Source organism: Aotus nancymaae, unplaced genomic scaffold (assembly GCF_030222135.1).
Source record: "Aotus nancymaae isolate 86718 unplaced genomic scaffold, 86718_ANA_hifiasm-v0.15.2.pri h1tg000032l_0, whole genome shotgun sequence".
Lineage (NCBI taxonomy): Eukaryota > Metazoa > Chordata > Mammalia > Primates > Aotidae > Aotus > Aotus nancymaae.
The window spans coordinates 5,412,556-5,436,737 of record NW_026988445.1 but is presented as its reverse complement, the minus strand read 5'-3'; the positions used below and the strand labels follow the sequence as shown (position 1 = coordinate 5,436,737).

Below are 24,182 nucleotides of genomic sequence, written 5' to 3'. Positions count from 1 at the left end.
AAGGAAGGGCAGTGAGGAACTCGCAGTTAATGAAGTGGTTAACCAATGACTTGGATTAAGTTTGTTACTGCCACTAGCAGCCGCCCCTACCTTCTCTCTCTCTCTCTCTCTCTCTCCCTCTCTCTCTCTCTCTCTCTCTCTCTGTCTCTGTCTCTTACTCTGTCTTAACTTTCACTACTAGAGTTGGCAAGGTCTAGAATTTTCACTCTCTTCCATGTTAAGGATGATACTGAACAGTGGAATATGTCGTGTTCTTCATGGCTTGTCTGTTCCTGACATCCCTGTAGCCTCACTGCAATAGTTGGTTCTGTTGGCGTGAAGTTTTGTAGCCATCCCCAGTTTCTAATGAACAATACTAAAATGGCCCCTGGCAACACGGTAATGTTAAAATTCCAGCCTCTGCATCAGGAGACAGAATGCAGAAGTTGATACCAGACTACCCGATCTTACATGATTTTGTCCTCAGTTTATTTCTGAGGAAAAACAGAGGAGCCTTAAATACAAAGGTTTCTGTAAGAAGCAGAGGGAAATACATTTTTAAAAATCCTGATTCATGTTAAAGCTTCTGTTAAAATATAGTACACGGTAGGTCAGGACAGCAGAAACAGGAACTACGTAGAAGTCCCGAGAATACCTTACACTGTTGTCAGAATCCAGCCAGTTACAGTGTGTGGTTTCCCGAGGACTGCGCTAACATACCTGAGATGAAACCTGGTGGGGAGATACTTTCCACATTCCTTTCTGACCTGTGGTGAGTCTGCTGGGGTGAATTGTGTGAAGTTGTCAAAGGTTGCTCTGCTCTCCAGCACTTGGCACCGGCTCCGCTGAAATGTGATGCCATTGGTTTTCAGTAAAGGTTCCTTTCTGCAGGGCTGCAAACACAGATCAGCTGCTACTGTGTATACACAACCAGGGAGCAAATCAACCAGCACATTTAAAGCAGCCTTTTTAACCCTGAGACTTTCCAAGATCTCCTCTTCACACAGGAAGTTTCCTTCTCTGTTGTCAGATTTAGCACTGTGCTCTTGTCATCAGATCCGAGCTAGGCTCCCTGCTGCACAGTAGAGAGGCTTCCTTAAGACATTTGTCCTTGAAACTGCACCAAACTCTTGGAAGAACCCAGAACGTGTAAGTATGTATGATTTAGGCAGCAATAGTACAGGGCAAAGCTGCAATCAACCATTATACAATATCCGATTAGCAGTGCAGGAGGGATTTTTCCGACGTTATGTTACATTCATTTTCAATTCGTTCTGAGGAAACAAATCAATTCTAGCTTCTGATACAGTGACTTTGCAGTAGATGGGGTTGTAATATGTTAGCTTTAACTATTTGCTGTTCTCATTTAGCATTTAGATGTGACTTGTGGGACAATTACTGTGGGCATTAAACTATAAAACTTCTAAATTTTTATTAGGAATTGTAATTGTTGGTCATGCCCATCTTGAGAAACAAGTTAGCTTTGGGGAATGTTTTTAAAGAATTAACCACATAAATTCATGGACAATAGAGTGAATTTGTAATTCTTGCTCTCAATAAAACATATTAGTTTGCAGTTTTAATTTACTCATAAAGAGCATTCCACTCGGGTTTTGTCTTAATTGAATCCTACCCAGCGCTGTCTGTTTGGTGTTTTACTGTCTTGTATGTATCTGTTTAAGTTACTTTGCTAAGATTGCAGTCTGGTTAAACCTCTATTTAGCCACTACTTAGATTCTAAGAACATTCAGCTCAGATAAATGTTCACAGAATTTTTGGAAAGTGGTGGATTTGTTTTCAAGGGTGGTCGTATTACCCTTGAAAGCTTTTTAGATGCACAACGTGAATGGCTGTCAGATGGAGACCACAGACTGAACATTCTGAGGCTCTAAGTCAAATCTCAGCTTGTCCACTTTTGTAACTCCAATTAACTCCAACCAATAAAAGCCCGTGCCCCCTTCCTATCAATTTTTAATATGCAACAATACTTATGTTTATAAGATTAATTTCTCTCAGATTAGTCTGATTGATAGCTGGATTGTGGTTTCTTAAGAGCTTGCTCCCTGAAACCCACAGCAGAGCTGCATTCCATTTAACTAGTGAATGTAAAAACGGGTAACCATGGATTCAGCCACCACTAACTGCCAGTGCAATGACTTGTTGTAAACAATACAAATGAGCCAGGAGAGCAGAGGCAACCAGACATGAAATGATTTTAATAGAAATTACGGTAAAAGGTCATGTGATTTGGTATCAGCTTCTGTTCAGTTTTAAAGGGAAAGTCTTTCTTTTCTCCCCCTTCCTCCCCCCTTACCTATTTCCAACCAACCCAAGAGGCTATCTCACGAACTTGGCAGGTCCCACTCTGTGCTTCCATGGAGAAGGGCGGCCAGTGTGATTTTGGGCAAAGTGTGGTGACTTGTGGATTTTCACTGGTAAGTACCTTTATTTTAGAAACAAAAAGGAAGTCTGTATTTTAGGACTTCCTTTGTGGAAGGTCATGCTAATTGCGTACTAGAAGTTCTCAAGTCTTGACATAAGAGGAGTAGGTCATTTCGTTCCTCAGCTTTTAAACGGTACAACTGTCTTTTCTCTCTCGTCCTGAGTCTCTAGATTAATTCATAAACTCGGACTTTCTGAAAACTGTTATTTGCTTAGAAACAACTTCTGCAATATGGTAATAAGCATATGCAGATACTGTGAGAAGTACTGTGTCCTAACCTCAGGGTTTTCTTCCATCCACCCAGATATTTTTTGAGTTCTACAAGGACCAGATATTACAATAATATTTGCACTTCTCTGGTAGAGGTGGTTTTGGTATGTGAAAATGATTGTATGCTTAAATTTGCATTCAACCAAGAAAAATGAGCAAATTATACCTGTGTTAAGTGCTAACCTCGTGGTTTGTTTGGTGTGCTGTTACCTGCTATGCTTATTTCAAAAAATAAATGAAGGAAGTCTAGTAGCCAAAGTTGGAGGGGAAAGGGGACACTTGGAAGCATAGCCATGTCTTTATCCAGATTTGGAGGGTGGCTCTAGCTAGTACATAGCATGCAGGAATGAAGATGCTCAGAGTCACAGTCTCAAGCAAACCACAGGCACTTTAAGCAAAGGACTCTGTCTAGGTGTGCTGAGCCTCAAGGTGAAACAGACCTGAACTGGTTTCTTGAGCCATACTTCCTTCCACACACAGATGGTATAAATAATTGTGTCATCCTGGAACAAAAGATAATGCCTCTTTTAACTCCTTTTTAACATATAGATTCTTCTGAATAGATGCATTGTTGTACATATACAGGTGTCATACTGAATGATAGAATTTCAGGTGTGCATTTTTTATTAATACGTCTGCTGTGATAGAACCAATCAGCACATGAAAAAAGCATGAGGGTTATAATTTAGAAGCTCAATAAAATGTAAAAGCATCAGCCCCCTCTACATACACTCCAGGTTTTATCTGGCAAACTCTTTGTTTAGAACTATAAGTGCTAAGTGTTAACATAGTACTTATATTTAAGTTTTTTTTTAAATCAATCTTTTTAAGATGTTGGAGAGCCTTATTGCATGCTTAGACTGAAAAATTCTCCAGACTGTCATGATTAATGCTGTGGTCTGATGGCGTGTTTTCTATTCGAATACCAGCTATGTTTATCAAAAAGATATAAAAGAATAAACTCTAGTAATTAATCTTGTGTGTGGGGGGGAAGGAACAAATTGAAGCAAGTGTGGAAACACTAAGTGTAAGTGAATTTGGGGGTAAAATATAATAAAAATATGCTGTTTTTACTTTTCCTCACCTTGATTCTCCAAGCTGAAATAAAGGACTAAAAGCATTAGGTACAAGGTGATTATGAAACAAAATATTTAGAGTCAGACATGGGTTGGTCTTTTGCTGTGGACCTAACAATGTTTAAGATTTTAGGCAGAGTGACTTCACCTATCTGACCTTCCGCATTCTCATCTGTAGAGTGAGGGTAATAATGTATACCAATGTTGGTTGAAAGAGTTACACGAGATAACGTATGGAAAGTATTCAGCAGCATGTCTGGCAGAGTAAGTGTCCAGCAAACCGTTGTTGTTTTCATTATTACCTTGACACTTGAACAACATGGGTTTGAACTGTGCAAGTCCACTTGTAGGTGGAGTTTTTTTTTTGCAACCTAACACCAATCAAAACTACAGTATTTGTGGGATGTGAAACCCATATACAGAGGGCTGATTTTTGTATATGTGGGTTCAGCAGGGCTGATTGCAGGACTTGGTTATGTTTGGGCTTTGGTATATGCAGGGGTCCTGGAACCAATCCCCAAGGATACTGAGGGATGACTGTATTTTTGATTGAGGAAAAAATGTAGTGAAGTAGAATCCTGCTCTCTGTGCTTCACAGAGAAGGACGATGTTCACCTCATTGTGTGGTCCTGTCATAGTGATGATGATTTTACACCACGGTAACTTCCATCACTTGGGAGATGGTGATTCATTTTGTAGCATAGTAGAGTATTTTATTTAAAAAAAAGTATTTTTTTGAGATAGCGTCCTGCTGTTGCTCAGGCTGGAGTGCAGTGGCACAAACATAGCTTACTTCAGCCTTGAACTCCTGGGCTCAATTTTTTTAAACGTTTTGCTTTGTTGCCCAGGCTGTTCTTGTGTTCCTAGGCTCAAGCTATCCTCCCACCTTGGCCTCCCGAAGTGCTAGGATTACAGGCATGAGCCACACTGTGCCTTGCCTATGTAACATTATTACTAAAAACCAAAAGCAATATTTATATTTTTTATTTTTTTAATTTTCATGCAACTTACTTAGAAAAAATAGTTGAGGTTTTTTTTTTCTTCTTTTTTTTTTTTTTTTTGTATTTGGGATTTTTGATACTGTGGGTATTGAGGCTAAATGCACCTTTAAGGTATGATTCTATTCATAGAGTTAAAGCAGAGGGACATTTAAAGGCATTCATAATTACACCAATCTTAAAAGTTTAAAAGTAGGGGTTCACAAAGATAATCATATATACTAAAGAACAGTAATAATTAACCAGCTAGTAAGCATGGGGTGTATATGCCACCAAAGATACACCTCTTGGGAATATTGTCTGCATGTTCACTGTGTCTTTTGGCCTTCTTGAAATCTAAGGGTCTCATTCTTCCATTCTTCTCTCCTGCTGTCCCTCCCTTCCTCTCTTCCCTCCCTTCTTTCTTCCTTCTTTTCTTCCCTTGCTCTTTTCTTCTCTTTCTCTCTTCCTCCTTTCTTCCTTGTTTTCTCCCTCCTTTTCTTTCTTCCTTCTTTCCTTCCTCCCTTCTAGCTTTTATATATTGTCCCAGCTTCATAACATTTCCTTTTTATTTGTGAATCAGAGGGTTCAGGAAACGAAAAAAGAGGGACAGGAGACCCACAGTCTTTTGATGCCAGCCCTGGTTTTATAAATGGAAATTTGAAGAGGAGTCAGAAAAATCCGTTTTTCTTTCTCCTGCTATTGAACAGGAGAGCCACATCTGAAGTGACCTGCAGACCCCAGGGAAGCCTTGCTCAGTAACTATTTGTTGATTCATTGATTAAACGGCACGGAGAGAAGGGGCATCAAGCGTGGAGATTCCCTTAGTAGTGAAAGCTTTGAAACCCCAAGCTGCAATGTGCAGTAGGATGGCTTCTCTGTGACCTTCCAACAACTAATCTCCTTTAAGAACTGAATCAAAGCAGTTAAGAGATCCCGTCAGATGGATTTTGCCTACACTTGGGTTTTTGGCAGTTGTATATAGAAGGCAATACATTCTTCATGAGGATTTTTTTGTTGTTGTTCAGAAAGGAATGAAGACAAGGTGCCAGCAGAGATCTCTAGAGAGAGACTCTCATTTAGCCATGGTCCTATTCAGGCAGGGACAGCTGCAAGGTAGATGACTTTCTCACACTTCCCAGCCAACCTTCTCTTTAACCACCCTTGTCTGATACTCCAGTCAACAAGCACATCACTGCGGTGGACTTTTCTCTACAATCTTCTTTCCCAAGGGCAAATGGGAGATATCCTATGACTGGATATCATATGAATGACTGTGGGTATTTGTTATGTTTTTCTAATATATAGCAGGTTAGAGCTGAAACTCCTCATTTTAATAGATAAATAAGTTGTCCACACAACATGTGAGCTGCAAAACCAGGGCTATAACTTGTGATTTCAGATTCCCAATCTAGTCCTTTGTTGAGAGCTTCTACTTTCTAATAAATAGATAACAAAAGAGAGAGCTTGTGTCATAGGACTTAAAAAAAAAAAAACCCAGTTTAGAAAATGGTAAAACTATCTTAAAGGGACGCTCAAAAGCGTCATTATACGTCTGGTTCAAATCCTGAAGCTATAATTTCAAAATTCTGCAATCCTTGGGAAAGATACATAGCCATTCTGAGCTGTGGTTTCCTTTGTTGTAGAGCCAGGGTTAAAATAACTATAATGTCTATATTTTAGGCCGATTGTGAGGATTATATAAGATTATATATGTAAAAAGCCTAGTCCAGTGATTAACACAAAATAAATACCAGTAATATTATTGTACTCTTCTTTCCTTCTTCAGGCCAGTGGTATATGGTAGAATTATGAGAAAAGCCTTATAAGTAGACCTCTGGAATGGTGTAGATCACTGGTTTTCAACGTTTTCTTCTGCTGTAACACATACAGAAAATGTATGTGAAGAATCACCACATGCCTGGCATAGAGTGATCAATACATAATGAAACGGTGGTGATAACTGTGGTGGTGATGACAGAGGTGCTGATGCTGATGGGTGGCACGCACATACCACAGATGAGCCCTGGGCTCTGAGTAACTCCAGAGCTTTAGCTTGGATTGCACTGCTTTCTTTTCTACACTAGAGAGGAAATCAGAATGTTACTTAGCCGGAAGAATGACATTGTAAGTGCAACTGCACTCATTTAAATTAAAAAGAAAACAATCTGCAGACTCCAGTACTTTATTACTGGTAACAAATTACTGGCAACATACCAGTTGGTCTAGAAGATGCCACCTTTCCTGGAGGAATATGATTTTGGAACATGCTTTACATCACAGCTCTGAAACTAGACCCCAGAGGTTTGAATTCTGGCTCATCTATCTGCAGTGACCTAGGGAAGTAACAACCATTCTTCATCTCTTTCCTCATCTTGGATTGAAATAATAATGGTATCCACTTCATCAGACTGTTGTGAGGATGAAATGAATGAACACATGTAGATTACCAAGAAAAGTGTCTGGCGTACAGTAAGTGCTCAGTGAGTATTAGTCATTATTAGAGGTTTTTATCTGAGCTATTTGATGGGGCAGCATCCTATCTTGAAATTCTCCCTACAGATTGCTAATATTGAAGTTAGTTGTGGTGCCATTAATACATAAAACTGATTTTTTGTTTTAATGTAAGGATATCTGCTCCTTACTGTTCACTTACCATTTAACCAGCATTAGGCTATGTGTTTTACTGGTATCTTAATTGATCTAATTCTCTCATTACTCTTATGAGATAGATATTGTTACCTCTATCTTATACATGAGAAAATTGAACCCCAAAAGATGATGCAACTTGCTCAAGTTCACACAGACTAATGAGTGACAGAGCCAAGCCTCAAATTCATAAACTTTCCTACATATATACATATTGCTTCATTAGGTTAGAGAAAATTGCCAGGGTTTGTAGAAAAAAAAATTTTTTTTCAATGAAGGAAAGACCCAATACATAACTGCATTTATTCTAGGGCATTCAGAGGACTCATACCAGAAACATGGAAGGCAATCACAATGAAAGGCAACTTAATTAACTGAATTTTGCTATTTAATAATCACAGAAATATCAAAGAACTCAGATTTAGTTCTGTCTTATGGAAAAGAAGAAATGACAGAGGTGGATAAGATTAATGGAAAAATGGGAAGAAGGAGGAGGAGGAAGAAGCGAAAGTGGAGAGGAAAGAGAAAGGCAGAAGCAGGTGTCCCTCATTTCATACCCCTCCAGTTCTGGAAGTAGACTGTCTAGGATCATCATCTCCATTTCAGACATTATTTTGTCTAAGGCAACACAACTAGAAATAGTGGAATTGAGATTTACATTATTGTATTTTACCTTTGAATCCAGGGAACTCTTCTACTATATTTTGCTACCTTTTGAGACAGAGATTCATGTAAAGATACAGACACAGAAAGAGGCATGGAGAGAAAGAAGTACAGGTACATTTATGTGAGGACAAACAATGTTAGAAGCATTATTTTGCTTTTTCAGATTTTAACATTGGCCAGGTGTGGTGGCTTGCCTGTAATCCCAGCACTTTGGGAGGCCGAGTGGGGGGCAGATCACCTGAGGTCAGGAGTTCAAGACCAGCCTGTCCAACATGGTGAAACCCTGTCTCTACTAAAATACAAAAAATTACCCAGGCCTGGTGATGTGTATCTGTAATCCCAGCTAAATGGGAGGCTGAGGCAGGAGAATCGCTTGAACCCAGGAGGCAGAGGTTGCAGTGAGCCAAGATCATGCCACTGCATTCTAGCCTGGGTGACAGAGTGAGACTCAGTCTCAAAAAAAAAAAAAAAAAAAAATTAATTTGGGAGATTTTCTACAGTCCTGTTGTATTTTTGCAAATATAGACATAAATTAGAGTCATCTATATTAGAATACTGGGTATTTACTACTATTTGATGATTTTATTTTAAAATTGCTTTTACTTCTCTCATTTAATTGATTTTTTAAAAATATTTGAGCTAAATAAGTCACATTCTTCCCAATTTTACAGATGAAGAAACTGAGTTATGCAGTTTCCCTAAGATCACAGGACCTTACAGCCGAAATGAAAGTCATTTTCTGCATTTTACCCGCACTTCCCAGACCCTTGCCCCAGAAAGATTTTTCTCTACTTTGATGATCTCTTCTAATTATAATCAACTTCTAGGAACTTAGGGACACATGGATGGAGGAGAGACACCTCTTTGTATGTAATGAAGGTCTTTCTGGGAAATGGAAATAGGTGACTATTTTATGCAGGCTTTGCTATTGCCTTTGAGTCTGGGACACCATCATCTGGTCTTTAAGGTATTATGTGAGGACTGTGATTTACAACATTATATTTTTGTAGAATCCAGGCTGGGGCCTGGAGAGAATCCTGTGCCTTCTTGTACTGTAGCTTCCTGGAGTCCACCAGACACTATGGTGTCTTCCCTAGAGAGTTGCCTGCTGCTTCTGTGATGTGGCTGACTGGCACTCTGTCTGTAGAGCAGATGGAATTCCCTTCCAAGAGGTACTTCCTTCTCTGCATGTTTGTTTTGAAGATGTGGGTTTTAGTCAGCATAGGGGACCAGAAAAAGAGGAGAGGCCCAGACTGTTGTGTGAGAAATGAGGTGCAATATAAGGCAGAGTGAAAGAGGAAAATTCAAAATCCTTGTATTTCCTAGGTTAAAGTCAAGGTTAGGCAACCTTCTTAAGTCAGTTTAATTATTGTTAATTATTGTATTAGTCAGGGTTCTCTAGAGGGACAGTACTAATAGGAGATTATATACATATATATATGTGTGTGTGTATATCTGTCTCTTTTATATTATGATAAAAGGAAGAAGATGATATATAAAGGATATATATCTGATATGTATATATATATATAAAGGTGAGTTTATTAAGTATTCACTCACATGATTACAAAGTCCCACCATAGGCTGTCTGCAAGCTGAGGAGCAAGGAGAGCCAGTTCGAGTCCAAAACTGAAGAACTTGGAGTCTGATGTTTGAGGGCAGGAAGGAGCCACCACGGGAGAATGATGTAGGCTGGGAGGCTAGGCCAGTCTAGCCTTTTCACGTTTTTCTGCCTGCTTTATATTCTGGCCACACTGACAGCTGATTAGATGGTGCCCACACAGATTAAGAACTGGTCTGCCTTTCCCAGACCACCGACTCTCCTTTGGCAACACCCTCACAGACACACCCCAGATTAATACTTTGCATCTTCAATCTAATCAAATTGACATTCAGTATTAACCATCACAAGTATAATCTCTGAAGTTAGACCACTTGTCAAAGGCCCTAAGGTACTTCTTGGGAAAATACTGGGAACTGCCCATTCTTTTTAAATGCTGGAGGTGGAGGGGAATAATTAAAGTTAGGGACTGGAGTAATTTAATGCTAGAAGGGAGAAGAATAATTGGAAGGGGGGAAAAGTGATGACTTGTTTACCTTTTTCTTTAGAAGGTCATATGAGCAAAGCTGCCTGAGAATAACTGTGCTTGTTGACTAGATGATTGTTTTCTTATTGTTTACACTGAAATAACATGCAAAATGACTCCCTTATACTGTTGTTCTCAATGTATTTCTTCTAATAATATACGATACTTTTGTAGTGAAAGTTTATGAAGTCACAAGTTGTCATCTGTCTTTTACAGCTGAGTTAATTTAGCAAGATAACGTGCCTTGTTTAGAGTGGCACATCTTGTTAAAAAAAAAAAATAGCAAAACACTAGAAGTGGGGTTTTCTGACATCTAGAGCCAGGTTGATTATACCTTTTAGAGATTCCAGCCTTGGAAGAGGGTTGGTGCAGTAGAGGACTGGAGATTAAGTGTGAAGAAAGTTAGGAAGGGGATTAAACACCCCTGGAGACCTTATTAAAAAAAAAAAAAACTCATAAGGTCATATTGTGTGTTGAGTGTGGTATCCATGGCTACCAGATGGTGCAAGGATTCTGACTTGGTCCTCAATGGAAGAATTAAAGAAAGGAGACAGGGCAGGGTACAGCGGCTCCTGAAGGCTCACATAGGATGCAGATCACTTATTTTCCCTCCTGAGTCCTCAGGCTTTCCTGTCATTGTGAGACCATGTGGTAGCATGGAATCATAATATCTGCTTCTCAGAAAATGGAATTGAAGTAGCTCTACGCAAAGAGAAATGACCTTGTACTTGCAAACTTAGGTCCCGTGTTTGTCTGCAGTCCTACCCACTTTACCATGTAATGAGAGAGTAATCCCTATCAGTAACATCATCTTAGAAAGAGAGGGAACAACCAAATGAGATCTAGTGTGCGTGGAGATGGTGCAACATTCCTTCATCAAAGCAACTAATACCCTTAGGGGAAAAACACATTGGCCTGATACTGAGCCAGAATATGGGTGTCAGTCTTGTGGGTCTTTTTCCCCCCTTTGAAATGAGACTTTATTAGTCATGTGGATATCAGAAGGTGAAAAAATGAATGTGTATCTTCTCTCACATGAACTCTATTAATATCAGATAGGTAAGATTCTAATACAACTCTTTGTATTAGGATGGATTTCTTGGCCTGGCTTAATGCTAAGACTATAACAAAGAAATTATATCTTACGATAAGGGCTCTGAAATCTTCAAGTTGATCTGGCATTAGTCAGCATTTGACCATAGATTCCTGGTAGACAGTTTGTTCAAACTATTGCTACTGACTCAAAAATACTGTATGTAACTGGAAGACTGAACAAACTGGTATCATATAGATGTCAACTGTTTGTCCTCAAACCATCATTAACCGGTAACAACTAATATTTCAACATTACTTTTAGAGTGTCAAGCTATTAGTTATATGTGCAACGATTATGTTCTGCTGAAGGATACATGCTTATAAGCAAAATGGTCTTCGGTTTACCTTAGTGTTGTTTGTACATTAGAGTTTACTCTGTATTTCTCACCATCAGATTATTTAATAATTTAATTTTAGTAAAGTTTCACTTTAGTACTCCTAGAAATTAGAGAAAAATATTGCCTACATTCATTTGCTGTGTTCCACAGACAGAGTACACAGCAAAGGTAGAAGATAAAGGATCAATTCTTATGGATCTCATAGTTCCAAGCTTTTAAGGCTGTCTTATAGAAACTTTGTAATTATTGTGGGTAATCTTGCAGAAAATTAAATGTTGAGTTTGCATATGTGAACAAGTTTGGACTATTTTGCTCACCATAACTTGCTAGTGCCAAGCATCTCACTGTTCCTGTGGGACTCTGGGTTTCAGTTTACGTCTAGTAAAATGCTATTTGTGGTGTATGTGAAATCCTTGGTGTGAGCATATCATCTCACATTTGAGGCATATTTTAGAGAACTTATGTCTATAATTCATTCGTCTATTTCAAAATGGCTCCTACTAGTGATTTTCAGTCAGGGGCAGTTTTGTCCCCCAAGGAACATTTTGGCAACATCTGGAGAGATTTTGGATTATTAAGACTGGGAAGAAGCTGCCGCTGGCACCTAGTGAATAGAGCCCAGGGATGCTGCTAAAAATCATTCAGTCCACAGGGCATTCCCCCTCACAACAAGGAATTGTCTAGCCCCAAATGTCAACAGTCCCTAGGTGGAGAAGCCCTGCTTTAGACACTTACAAAGTTTAAAAGGTAAGAGAGAAAGTAGGTAGCTTAAATATTTTAATCTTTTTTAAATGGCTGCTTTCATAATTAGAATTCTCCCCATGGGATATAGAATACAGATGAAAACTACAAACAAGCCACATATTTGCTTTAAAAATATTTGGCATGTAATATGTGTGTTGTGTCTAATTGAGCCACATTCAACAATACCAGCACAACCATATCAATAGCTATGACTTATAGAGAGCTTACTCAATGTACCAGACACAGTTCAGAGTGACTGTCCACATGTTAATTCAGTTATTCCTCAAAGCAACTCCACTGGGGAGGGGCAATGACTGTGCCCTTCAGTTCTGGAGTATGTAGGAATATGGTGAGCTCCCGATAGAAAATGTAAGGAACAAAGTAGTGACAACACAATACTTGGAAGTTGGGAGGCTTTATTTTTCTAAATGCCTCTGGTTGCTCAAGCTTTTATTCTATAGTGTTATTATTGCAAAAGTGCTTCTCTGGGAAATGAGGACTGCCATCATAAAGTAGGTTTATATTTGTTTCTAGAGGGAGAAAAAGGAAATGATTATGTAACTCTCACTTTGCCAGTTCTGCACCTGATCCCATGCATGCCTGCCTTTCCCTCCCCAAAAGCCATATCTGACTGAACTGGTCTTCAGGTTCTGTGTAAATGACAGACAGTATCCAGTGTGGCTCAGCCTTGTAAATACGAACTGGCCAGTTCCACCTGTGACTGTCACCTTCTGGTTGACTGTTTTCTAAGCCTCCTTCTGAGCATTTTCAGAAGGGAAGTGAGGCTGTCCTTTAAGATTCATCATCAGGGTGGGTCAGACCCACTGACACCTCATGTTTGAAAGAGAAATAGGTAAAATTTCTCTAAGCAAGCCTCATGGGAGATTCTCCAAGAACACCTTTAACAATGGAATTTCCCCTAGAAATGCCACATCGAAAGTCATATTCCCAGTGGAGATTTCTATGGGAATTGGGAAGTTAACTAGATTTGCTGTTTTCACACCTGCTCGGGGTTTCGAGTCTAGGGAATTAAGTTTGTCATAGCTAGACATTTTACCTTTGCCAAACCAGTCTATTGTATTAAACCTAAGTTGCCATCAAAAACCGGAAAAGAAAACATCACAAATCACTAGAAAGATATCAGTATTCTGAGCAGCAGAATTTATGGGGCATTAATGGATATCCTAGGCTATTTATCTTTCTAGTAGCAGTTGAAACACCTCTGCCTTTTTCTTACTATAGCAGGGCTTCCCATCAAGGAGCTATAAAGCCCCCAGGCCTGGTACTTGAGTCAGAGAAATGTGGCATTCTTACATTTGTTTTGGGGTGTTAGAGGAGGGACTGTAATTTCTTTCTCTTCTTTTTGTCCCTATTTCTTCCTCATTAAAAACCCCAAGTAAAACACAGTCAGGATATATTCAGGTTTAGGGAGTTTATACAGGGTCTGGCATAACCAGGGTAGGGTAGAGAGTGGAATAGAAAGACCCGTTTCCCATGTTCTTTATCCCCTTCTGATTCAAAGACAGCCATCTTTCATTTGTTCATAGCAGGCTTCCCTCTACCTACAGGCTGATCTCTACATGCAATTTATTAGTGCAAGTTGTCATACAATTAATAGGGAATGCCTGTATTTTGGACAACTTCTGATATTTTGTACCTGTTATCTGCAGCCTTTTCTCAATCTCCTGGCCTCATTTGCTCTTGTCTTCTGTGGAGGAAAGGCCTGAAATACAGGTGAATTAAACACACATCAGGAAGGACTGCAGCTTCTTTGAGGCCTCTCCCCATAGTGTTCTATGGGTCCATTTGGTAGGGGCACATCTGGGTTCTGCATGTGGCTTTGTCACTTATTAGCGTGTGACCTTGGATCAAGTTACTTAATATTGCTCAGCCTCAGTTTCTGTGGTTATAAAATGAATCAAATTGTACATATGTGTGTGTGTATTTTTCATCACTTACTCTTCATAACATACATATATCCTTATATAAATACACATATATACATATTTAATCTTTACAACATGCATATATACATACATATATGTATATATACACATAATATACACACAGAATTTATGTAATGTATATACAACATATATACACATACAATATATACATATATACATATAACATCTATAAAATGTGTATATATACATATATATATGCATGTTGTGAAGATTAATGAAAAATACATATACTAAACCCCTATGCTTCGTATATTTTACAAATGTATGTAGTATGTATATATATATTTGTGTGTGTGTGTATATATATATATACACATATTTATTGTATGTGTTTATATAGTGAAGATTAAATTACTTAAAATATACAAAGCGCCACAGGGTTTACTAGTTTCTGGATAATAGGTGCATACTACTGGAGTCCTCAGAAACTTGCTTCAGTCTTTACCTTTCTAAGAAATGTAGTCTGAGAACCACAAATTTTGAATCACCATTGTACTCATTAAAATGCAGATTTTATGTCTCTACCCTAACACTTTGAGTGACTCTCTAGACATTGGGATCCAGTAACTGGTGTACTTAGAAGATGCACTCCAGAGTTTGATGCCTGGGTCAGCTGGTCTCTCTTCCCCCGCTGTGATGCTCTTTCTCTCCTGCCACAGGATAGCTTAATCTAGAGAATTTCAGCTCCTCTAGTTGGAGGTTCTTCCTACCCAGGCAGAGTCTGTCTTTGAGCCTGTTAACTCACTATCCCAGTTTATAAGCAGCCCTTTTTATGGTAGGCCCCACGTGGTTGGGTAACCTAACTGATGTGATAATGAGGACGGACTAAAGGTCACGAGATTGTTAACATGTGTGAGGAGATTGTAGGCTTAGCCTATCAGGTGAGGGAAAGGTTAGCGCACCAACTGTCTCCACACTTCAAAGCATGTAGCTAGTTTGCTGCGCTAACTTAATTATCTGTGCTATTGATATCGTTGAGGAACATATCTATACCCCGGATACTGTTACTTCACAGTAGGAGATAGCAGGAGGTGGCTTGTTCAGTTGCCAACTTCCTAAAATGCTTTTTAGAGTCAGCTGGGTTGCTTAGTCCTCTCTTGCTCTTGGATTAAATATAAAAATAACTATGTAAAGCATATCAGCCCTCTTTTCCCTGTCTGCTGAAACTGCAATCTCCTATGCTTTTTCTAGAACCCATTAAATAGGGAGGAGGAGGAGGGGAAGGGTAACAATATATAAAACCCCAAAGCCCCAGATCAGATATTCTCCCAGAATGGATCTGCTTGTGAGATCTCAACGGAGGTAGAAAACAGCTGGTCACATAGGTACATAATAGAGTTCCTTCCTGATTATTTAAGAGCTGATGAAGTAGCATGCACCTTATCCTGGTTTTCATGATTCTTCCTGCTCTCTGTAGCCATATTAGTTTTATTGCCATCTTCACTGGAATCCCGGAAGCGAAAGAAATACGACCCAAACCAGGTGATGTTTTCATTTCTAAGTCGTAAAAGTGTTTGATGTTAAGAAACATTTGAAACTGTAGACGGAAGGGAGGTATTCGTCTCTACCTGGTTTTCACTGATCTAAACCGGCCCCGTTCTGGTTACCACAAAACCAGTAGCGCTGGTTGCAGAAGCTTTCCAAAGAGAAGACTTCAAGCTCTGACACTCCTCTTTGGTTTCAGCTCTTCAGAACAGATTTTTTCTCTGCCAGATGTTGCTTTAATTTCTTACCTCCTCACAAGGAGTGTTTTTTGTGTGAGTGTGCCTGAGTCGTGGACATTATTTTGGAGCAGCTGATTCTGTTGACTTTTCTAGAAGTGCTGTGATCTCAAACGTTAAAGAGACAGGATTACCCAAACCCCTCACTGCACTGAAATTGAATACAGTGCCCTGTTCTTTGACACTAAAATGTGCCCTGCTGTTGTAAAGCTAGAGTGTTTAATAGGCAGAGGCTAGTAGAGAAATTTCCAGCTTTTCATCCTTCTCACTCTTATAAAAAGTCTCTCACGCGGTATGTCATTGCTTTTAAAACATGGTCATTTTAATGATAAAAATGCTGTGGAGAGAGTGCCAGAGTGTCACGCAAAACCAGCTGCGGCATCCTGCGTGACATTCCAAATATTAATACAAATAGAATTAATTCACACACCAGGGATGTCTCAGGAATCCATTTTAAGTTGGCACTTAACTTGGGCTTGAGATTTCCCTGTGACTGCCCATGTTGAAAAATGTTTGCTAAACAAGGCAGTGCTGGGCTGCCCTCGATCTATAAATTCACTCAAACTAATTCATTAATGAACACTTGATTTTAACTAGAAGCAAATATAGGTTAAAATGTAGATGAGTGTTTCATGTCGTTGGTGAGCAGTGAGGTATTTTGCAGGTGTCATACCTGGCACAATATTCTGAATTTATCTTGTTTTATTTTGAGGAAAGCACATAGATGATATATTTATCATTAGTGGATTATTTAATTGCATAATTTCTTACTTCATTAAGGATTTACTCGAGGTTTTTAAATATATCTGATTTGCAGATACAGTAAAGAGGAGGTATCTTGGCATTAAATTTAGATCGTGGCAGTGCATAGGCTGGACAAAAGTAAGACATTCTATGTCTTTCTAGTTCTCCCCTGGCCTTGTCTTTCTATTTCTGCACAGCGAATTTAATAAAGAAACTATCTTGGAGTAATAATTCCTACAAGCCCTGGACATTCCTTTGGGGGAAGAGGACTGACCTTTTCCTGTTTTTAATAAAACCTCTGTGAATTTGGGCTTACCTCCTCTATAGTCCAGTGCTACTGTCTTATTATTCCATATTTAAGTGAGGGGAGAGCCCATTTATATCCTTCTAACTGGAAGCATGAAAGCAGTCCTAGGCAAGATGGCTCCTGTGAGGTTTGCATTACTCATGCCTGTTAAATTTAGTACTTATTTACATGCATTTAGCTATTTTGATACGTATTCTCTCTCTCTCTGGGGGCTTAAATTTTGTTATCTATTTGCGATTTCATACTCCACCTCTTTCTAAAGGAACTGGGAAGGTAATGCTTATGTAATATGGGGTTGAATTATGCTCTGGTGATAGGCAGGTTGTTTTATCCTAACTGTGACATGGGCAATTTTAAAAGCTTCATTTTTGTCTTTGGCTTGAACAAGGAATATTTTACACATTGTTAACTCCTGAAAATCCCACTGGATAGATAATTTGGAATGGAAGAATTTAAGACCTTTTTTGAGGGGAAAAAAAAAAAGAACAAATCCACAAGATCCCTTATAATTATTCTTTGTGGTCACTAAAAGTATTTAACATACTAAATAAAAAAGATGACCCGGGAAAGTTTAAAATATTTCAAAATAGAATAATGGGTATGAAGTAGTTATTTCTAAGGAATATCTTCTCCACACTCTCAAGAAGATTCCTGTACATTTGTTTTGAGTGTTCAGGTACCAGGAATTCTCAGAGGAATTTATTGTCTTCTTTCTCTCTATCTAGCGTTCAATGTTGTTTTGATTTTATTACTCAAAGTTGACTTTTTTTCTTCTGGGTCCTAGCATATTCTTTGAGAAATGGAGGAACTTAGATGCTTGAAAAGGCAAAAATTTTAGGATAAACTTAATTTTATACGCATGGCAGAACTGAGCAAGTTTCTGTTAAACTGCAATAAACAGTGTTAAGGTGGCTTAATACACAAACATGGCACCAGCCCATCACTCTTCACCTGCCTGATGCTACTTGTACAGCCACGGTTTCTTTTGCATCGTATTTCTCTAGCGCTCTCATTTTAATTATACAAATAGGAGAATCAGGTAAATGGTGGAGACATTAAAAAGTTCAGATGAGGAGCCTGTTGGGGGCTGGGGGACTAGGGGAGGGATAGAAGGGGGTTGAGGGCTAGGGGAGGGATAGCATTAGGAGAAATATGTAATGTAGATGACAGGGTGATGGATGCAGCAAACCATCATGGCACAAGTATACCTATGTAACAAACCTGCATGTTCTGCATATGTACCCCAGAACTTAAAGTATAATTTTAAAAATATATAAAAATGCTGGGCACAGTAGCTCACACCTGTAATCCTGGCACTCTGGGCAGCCGAGGCAGGTTGATCACCTGAGGTCAGGAGTTTGAGACCAACCTGACCAACATGGAGAAACCCCATCTCTACTAAAAATACAAAATTAGCGGGGAGTGGTGGCACACATCCGTAATCCCAGCTACTCTGGAGGCTGAGACAGGAGAATTGCTTGAACCCAGGAGGCAGAGGTTGTGGTCAGCCAAGATTATGCCATTGCACTCCAGCCTGGTAACAAGAGCAAAACTCTGTATCAAAAAATATATATATTTATATATATATATACACACATATATAAAATATATATTTATATATATGTATAATATTTATATATAATATATAATATTTATATACAATATGTATAATTATATATTATAAATAATATATATATTATATATATATAAAAGAAGTTCAGAGGAAAGGGGCAATTGCTGGACTCATGAAATCTTTTAAGAGGATCGACATTATCCTCCAAACTAAATACAACTTTGCAAAGACATTTGTGAACCTTCACAAGATGATGTCAGTCATGATTTGCTAGCATTCTTTTTTATTTCAACCTTGTCTTCTCAATAGGAGATTGTATGGCAGTGAGAGACTCATAGTCTTTTAAAAATATATATATTTTTGTAATTAAAACACAAATAGAGAAATTCACATGAATACAATGCATGGCCTAGTATATCGTATGTTTATATATTGCGTTAATGTTGTATAAGTCTATACATATATGTCTATTATGTATGTATTGTATGACAGCCATGACAAGAGAGAGAATTTTGCCACCTCCAAAACCCCTTCACATGCTTTACCCAATTATAGTCCTTTGTATTCCTCATAAGTAATCATGATTCTATTGTAATAATAATTTCTTTATATTTAAAAAAAATACATTTATCACCCAGTGTGCATCCTCAAACACTAGACTGGAATCTAGTCTTGCCCATTTAGAAAAATGGCATGTCCTTTAACTATCTTTTAATCATTAAGTTCCTCCTTAATACCTTTTATTTCCTTACAGTTTAGCTATTGAGGGACCGTAGCCATTTGACCGGTATAGTTCTTCGGAGCCTGGGTTACATATATTATGTAATCACAGTGCAGTTCAATATGTTCCTCTGCCCCCCTGCATTTCCTGCAAATTGGTATCTGGGACTGGATCACACTCAGGTTTGATCCCTTTGGCAAGACTATAGGTGGTGGTTGGCAAGACTATAATCATTATCAAAGCTCAAATAGTTCCACGTTAGCCAGCAGGGGCAACTGCAGGTTGGTTCTTGAGTCCTTTTGTCACAACCTTAAAAGGCTTTGATAGCTCCCCTGCTATGGGGCAACACAAGACATTTCAGGCATATCGTATACATTTCCTGTCCTAGACCTGATTCAACCATTTCTCCAAGAAGCTATGTTTTCCTTAGATAAGAAATGTTATTTGAAGACTACACTCTAGGTAGGTGCTAGGGATGCTCATTGGTGCTGTGTTGGTCATGGTTTCTTAACATTTGTAGAGGATAGAATTGGGGAGATTTAGAAAAACTATATAAACTAATAAACTATATATGTAGTTATATACTATAGTTATACTTTATTATATAATAACCATAGTATATTATATAATATAACATAGTACTATACATTATATAATATACTATGGTATATTAGTATATATAATATATAGTTCACCTGAGCCTGAGTTCAGGCTCACAGTGCAATTCAGTATGTTCCTCTGCCCCCTGCATTTCCTGTAAATTGGCGCCTGGGAGTGGATCACACTCAGGTTTGATCCCTGAGATTATATAGTATTTTATTGTATAATATACTATAGTTATTATATACTATAATTTATTTTGTTCATTTATATAGTTTTTATTATTTTATAGCTTTAAAAAATTTTTTTAATCGTACTTTAGGTCTGGGGTACATGTGCTGATCATGTAGGATTGTTGCATAGGTACATACATGGCAATGTGGTTTGTTGCCTCCATCCCCTGCCGTCACCTATATCTGGCATTTCTCCCCATGTTGTTCTTCCCTAACCTCCCCACCCCCCGCTGTCCCTCCCCTGGCACCCCCAGATACTTTATTATATAGTTTTGCATTTTACTTATAGTTTATATTAGTTTATATTTTATATAGTTTATTCTATATCTGCATTATAATATCTATAGTTTATTGTATTACGTGTTCTATGAACTTATGAGTTCTTACTAGTACTCCAATTCAAATTTACTATTACAGAATTTTATTTAGCCTCTTCTGCATTAGTTAGATCTCCTTCCTTCCCAAAAAAATCTGAACCGTCAAGGACACAGGGAGTGATAGAGTGATAATATTCTAACAGTAATCATTGATTTATCACATATTATATGCACAGTAATCTCAAGAGGACAATACTAGTACCAGCACTTATGTGGTTATTGAAAACATTACAACTTTTCATTGCATATGGTTCCCCCCACTTCCTTCATTTTTAAATAGTTATGCTCTATTTACGTTGTCGGAGCATAGAGACATCAGATACTCTGTTCTCAGTCCCCTTTAAACTTAAGTCCACAGGTAACTACATAATTAATATTCACCACCAGTCCTTATGCTGATGTTCTGTCTTATTATTTTGATCTGATCATCGGAAGCTCATTCTCTAATACGCTACTCAGAAAGGACTTATAGGAGCAATATTCCCTAAGTTCTTGTCTATATTCATAATAGTTTGTTTGAGTCTTTCACACTTGCAAGTCAGCTTTGCTAGATATGAAACCCCTTTCTTTTTTCTAGTATATTAAGCAGGCTACTCTGTTTTCTTCTAGCCTAAAGCATTTGCTTTAGAAAGTCGGATGATAGTTTAATCTTCTTTAGACTATAAGCCATGTATTCTTTTTGCTCAGAAATTCAGAGAGTTTACTAGAATATGTCTTGTATTGGTAACAAGAGGTCAATATTTTTTAGGTCAATATTTTCAGATACATGGCACAACTTTTCAATATTATTTCAATTTTTTTGTACTTAGGACATTTTCTTAATTATAGTTGTATTTGTTCTCTTCCCTTGCTTTTTTTGTTCATAATTTCTTGTTATCCATATGCTCAATTTTCTTTGCCTATGTTCACTATTTTTTTTCTCTTAATTCAGGGGCGTCCAATCTTTTCACTTCCCTGGGCCACACTGGAAGAATTGTCTTGGGCCACACATAAAATACACTAACACTAATGACAGCTGATGAGGTAAAAAACAAAACAAAACAAAAACCTTGCAAAAAATATCTCATAATGTTTTAAGAAAGTTTATGAATTTGTATTGGGCCACATTCAAAGTCATCCTGGGCCACACGCAGCCCACAGTCTGTGGGTTGGACAAGCTTGTTTTAAATCCTTTTTATCTCTTGATTGCTTTTTGAGTTTGTAGTTTTCCTCCTTTTCACCTTTTATATTTATTAATAGATTATCTGTTCTGTTTCTTTTTTTCTAGTTTAGTTGACATTTCTGCGGTTTTTCTTTTATTTAAAATTATTTTTTTCAGTCCTACCACCTTGTTTATGAAGTTTTCTAATTAGATGGTAGTGTTCTTTGGTAGTTTGTATCATTTCTTAATGTATTTAAGTTTCTTTTGAAATTATAGGTTACAGCTTTCAGCATGCTTTTGTTTGTTTGTGTTTTTGGAGATGGAGTCCCATCTCTGTCACCCAGGCTGAAGTATGGTGGCTCAACCTCGACTCACTGCAACCTCTGCCTCCTGGGTTCAAGTGATTCTCTTGTTTAAGCCTTCTGACCAGCTGGGATTACAGGCGTGCCCCACCACGCCTGGATAATTTTGTATTTTTAGTGAAGACGGGGTTTCACCATGTTGGCTAGGATGATCTCCAACTCCTGACCTCAGGAGTTCACCTAATCTCCCAAAGTGCTGGGATTATAGGCGTGAGCCATCGTGCCCAGACTCAGCATGCTTTTATTGTCTCTAGCGATGTTATTCTGCTCCTTATTCTATTTTGTAATTATAATTACTTTCTATGGGATTCGACCTTGACCTTAATACTACATTGTTCATTTTTATGTGAACTTAATTTTTCTGACATTTTAGAATGAGATACGATTCAGGAAATCTCACTAACTTTATGGAACTTCCTTTTCATGTATGTGTAGTATTTTAAAAATATGGTAGATATGGTAGATGCTTCCTGAGATTCCCTGTTTTCTTCTCAATTGCTTTGGCCAAGACCTTCTCTCTCTTTAGACTCTGTTGTGTCTCAAGTGTGAAGCTGCTCTCAGCAGTTTCTCATTGGTGGAGGCTTATGCTGGAAGGGTGCCTGGTGGCTGCACAGTTCACGAGGAGCAAACTGCTTTGTCTCCCTCAGTCCTCCTTCCCATGTGCCCCTTGTACTCAGGTGGTAAAGAGGATAAAACCCCTCCCAGTGATAGCTGTTGTTTCACAGTGGCCCACTGAACTTACCAGTGAGCACTGTTAGCTCTTCTGGGTTCTCTTGTTCTCAGGTCCATAGATACCCATTGTTTCCTTCGTCTTCCCACCCAGGTGCTGATTCCATGCAGAATTTCTGGCTGTTGATGGTTTGTCCCATTAACTTGTATTTTGGGGTTCAAGAGGAAACTTTGTCTCCTAGTTTTGTTTTAAATATTGCCCGGGATTTGGGGTTTTGTTATCTAGTTGCTCCATTTGTGCAGTAGTCAAGCACTTGGGAGGCTGAGGAGGGCAGTTCATGAGATCAGGAGTTTGAGACCAGCCTGGGCAGCATAGTGAAACCCTGCCTCTACTAAAAATACAAAAATTAACCAGGGATGGTGGTGCATGCCTGTAGTCCCAGTACTCGGGAGACTGAGCAGGAGAATCGCTTGAACCTGGGAAGTAGAGGTTGCAGTGAGCCGAGATCGCGCCACTGCACTCCAGCCTGGGCAACAAGAGCGAAACTTCATCTCAAAAATAAAAAGATTGAAAAATTATTCTTCCATCATTGCCAACATCTTTCCAGAATTCCCCCTACCCTCATAGTATTGTAAACAATGTCCTTTATGTTTAGTGGTGTACATCTGAGAAACAGCAGCCCAGGAGAACGGAATGTAGCCTGGCCCACAGAAGGGCTTTATTCTGGATCCCCCGAATACAATTTCAATGGCACCATATTCTAGACAACTCTGCCAGTCAGCCCAGAAGTAGAAAAAGTCTGGTATAGTTTTATTTTTGTTTTAGTATAAATTCTTTCCTTTAATAAACATGAATTTCTATTTATAACCCAGACTTCTTCCAGAAATAAATATATGGTGACCTATAAATATAACCACAATGACAACAAGTAAAATGTAATTAATAATATCTGGTTGAGTGCATTCGTCAAAGTAGACTAGCTGCTGAAACAAACACCCTGATCCTTTTGGTGTCTTAAAGTATTTCTCACGTACGCCACAGTCTAACACGGACTGCAGGGTTTGGTGAGTAGGCTGTTCTGCTCCACGTAGTTATTCAGGGACCCAAGGCCATCTTCAAGGGCCTCAGAATTGGAATCACTGGGAGAAAGAGAACATGGAAGATCTCCAGGAAGGATTTTAGGGACCAGAGTTGTTAAACATATTTTTCACCCATGTTCCACTAGCCAGAGTTCTGTCATGTAGACCTATCTGACAGCAAGGGAAGCTGGGAAGGGCAGTAGCTGTGTGCCCAAGGAGAACAGGAGATAGAATTTGATGGGCCTAGGATCTGCTATAGCAAGGAAATGGGACAAGAAGAGAATAAAGGAATATTTTACTAGAGTAGAGAGGGCATTTCAGCCAGAAAACAACTGTGTAGACATCTGGGTGTGGGGAAGAGGA

The 24,182-nt window shown here is 38.6% G+C and overlaps 1 protein-coding gene across 8 annotated transcripts in view; it reads left to right on the top strand.

The window, feature by feature from the left end:
* Nucleotides 1-24,182, top strand: part of ESRRG (estrogen related receptor gamma) — a 643,587-nt gene that overhangs the window by 55,925 nt on the left and 563,480 nt on the right. The window contains exon 1 of one of the 8 annotated variants that reach the window (XM_064383510.1): nucleotides 972-1,128. The exons of 5 other annotated variants lie outside the window; for them this stretch is intronic. The gene's annotated coding sequence lies outside the window, so the exon portion shown is untranslated. Of the gene's footprint in view, nucleotides 1-971; nucleotides 1,129-2,373; nucleotides 2,415-24,182 lie in introns of those variants that run through there. 2 more of the 8 variants (XM_012459666.3, XM_064383504.1) reach the window with 2 other exon arrangements.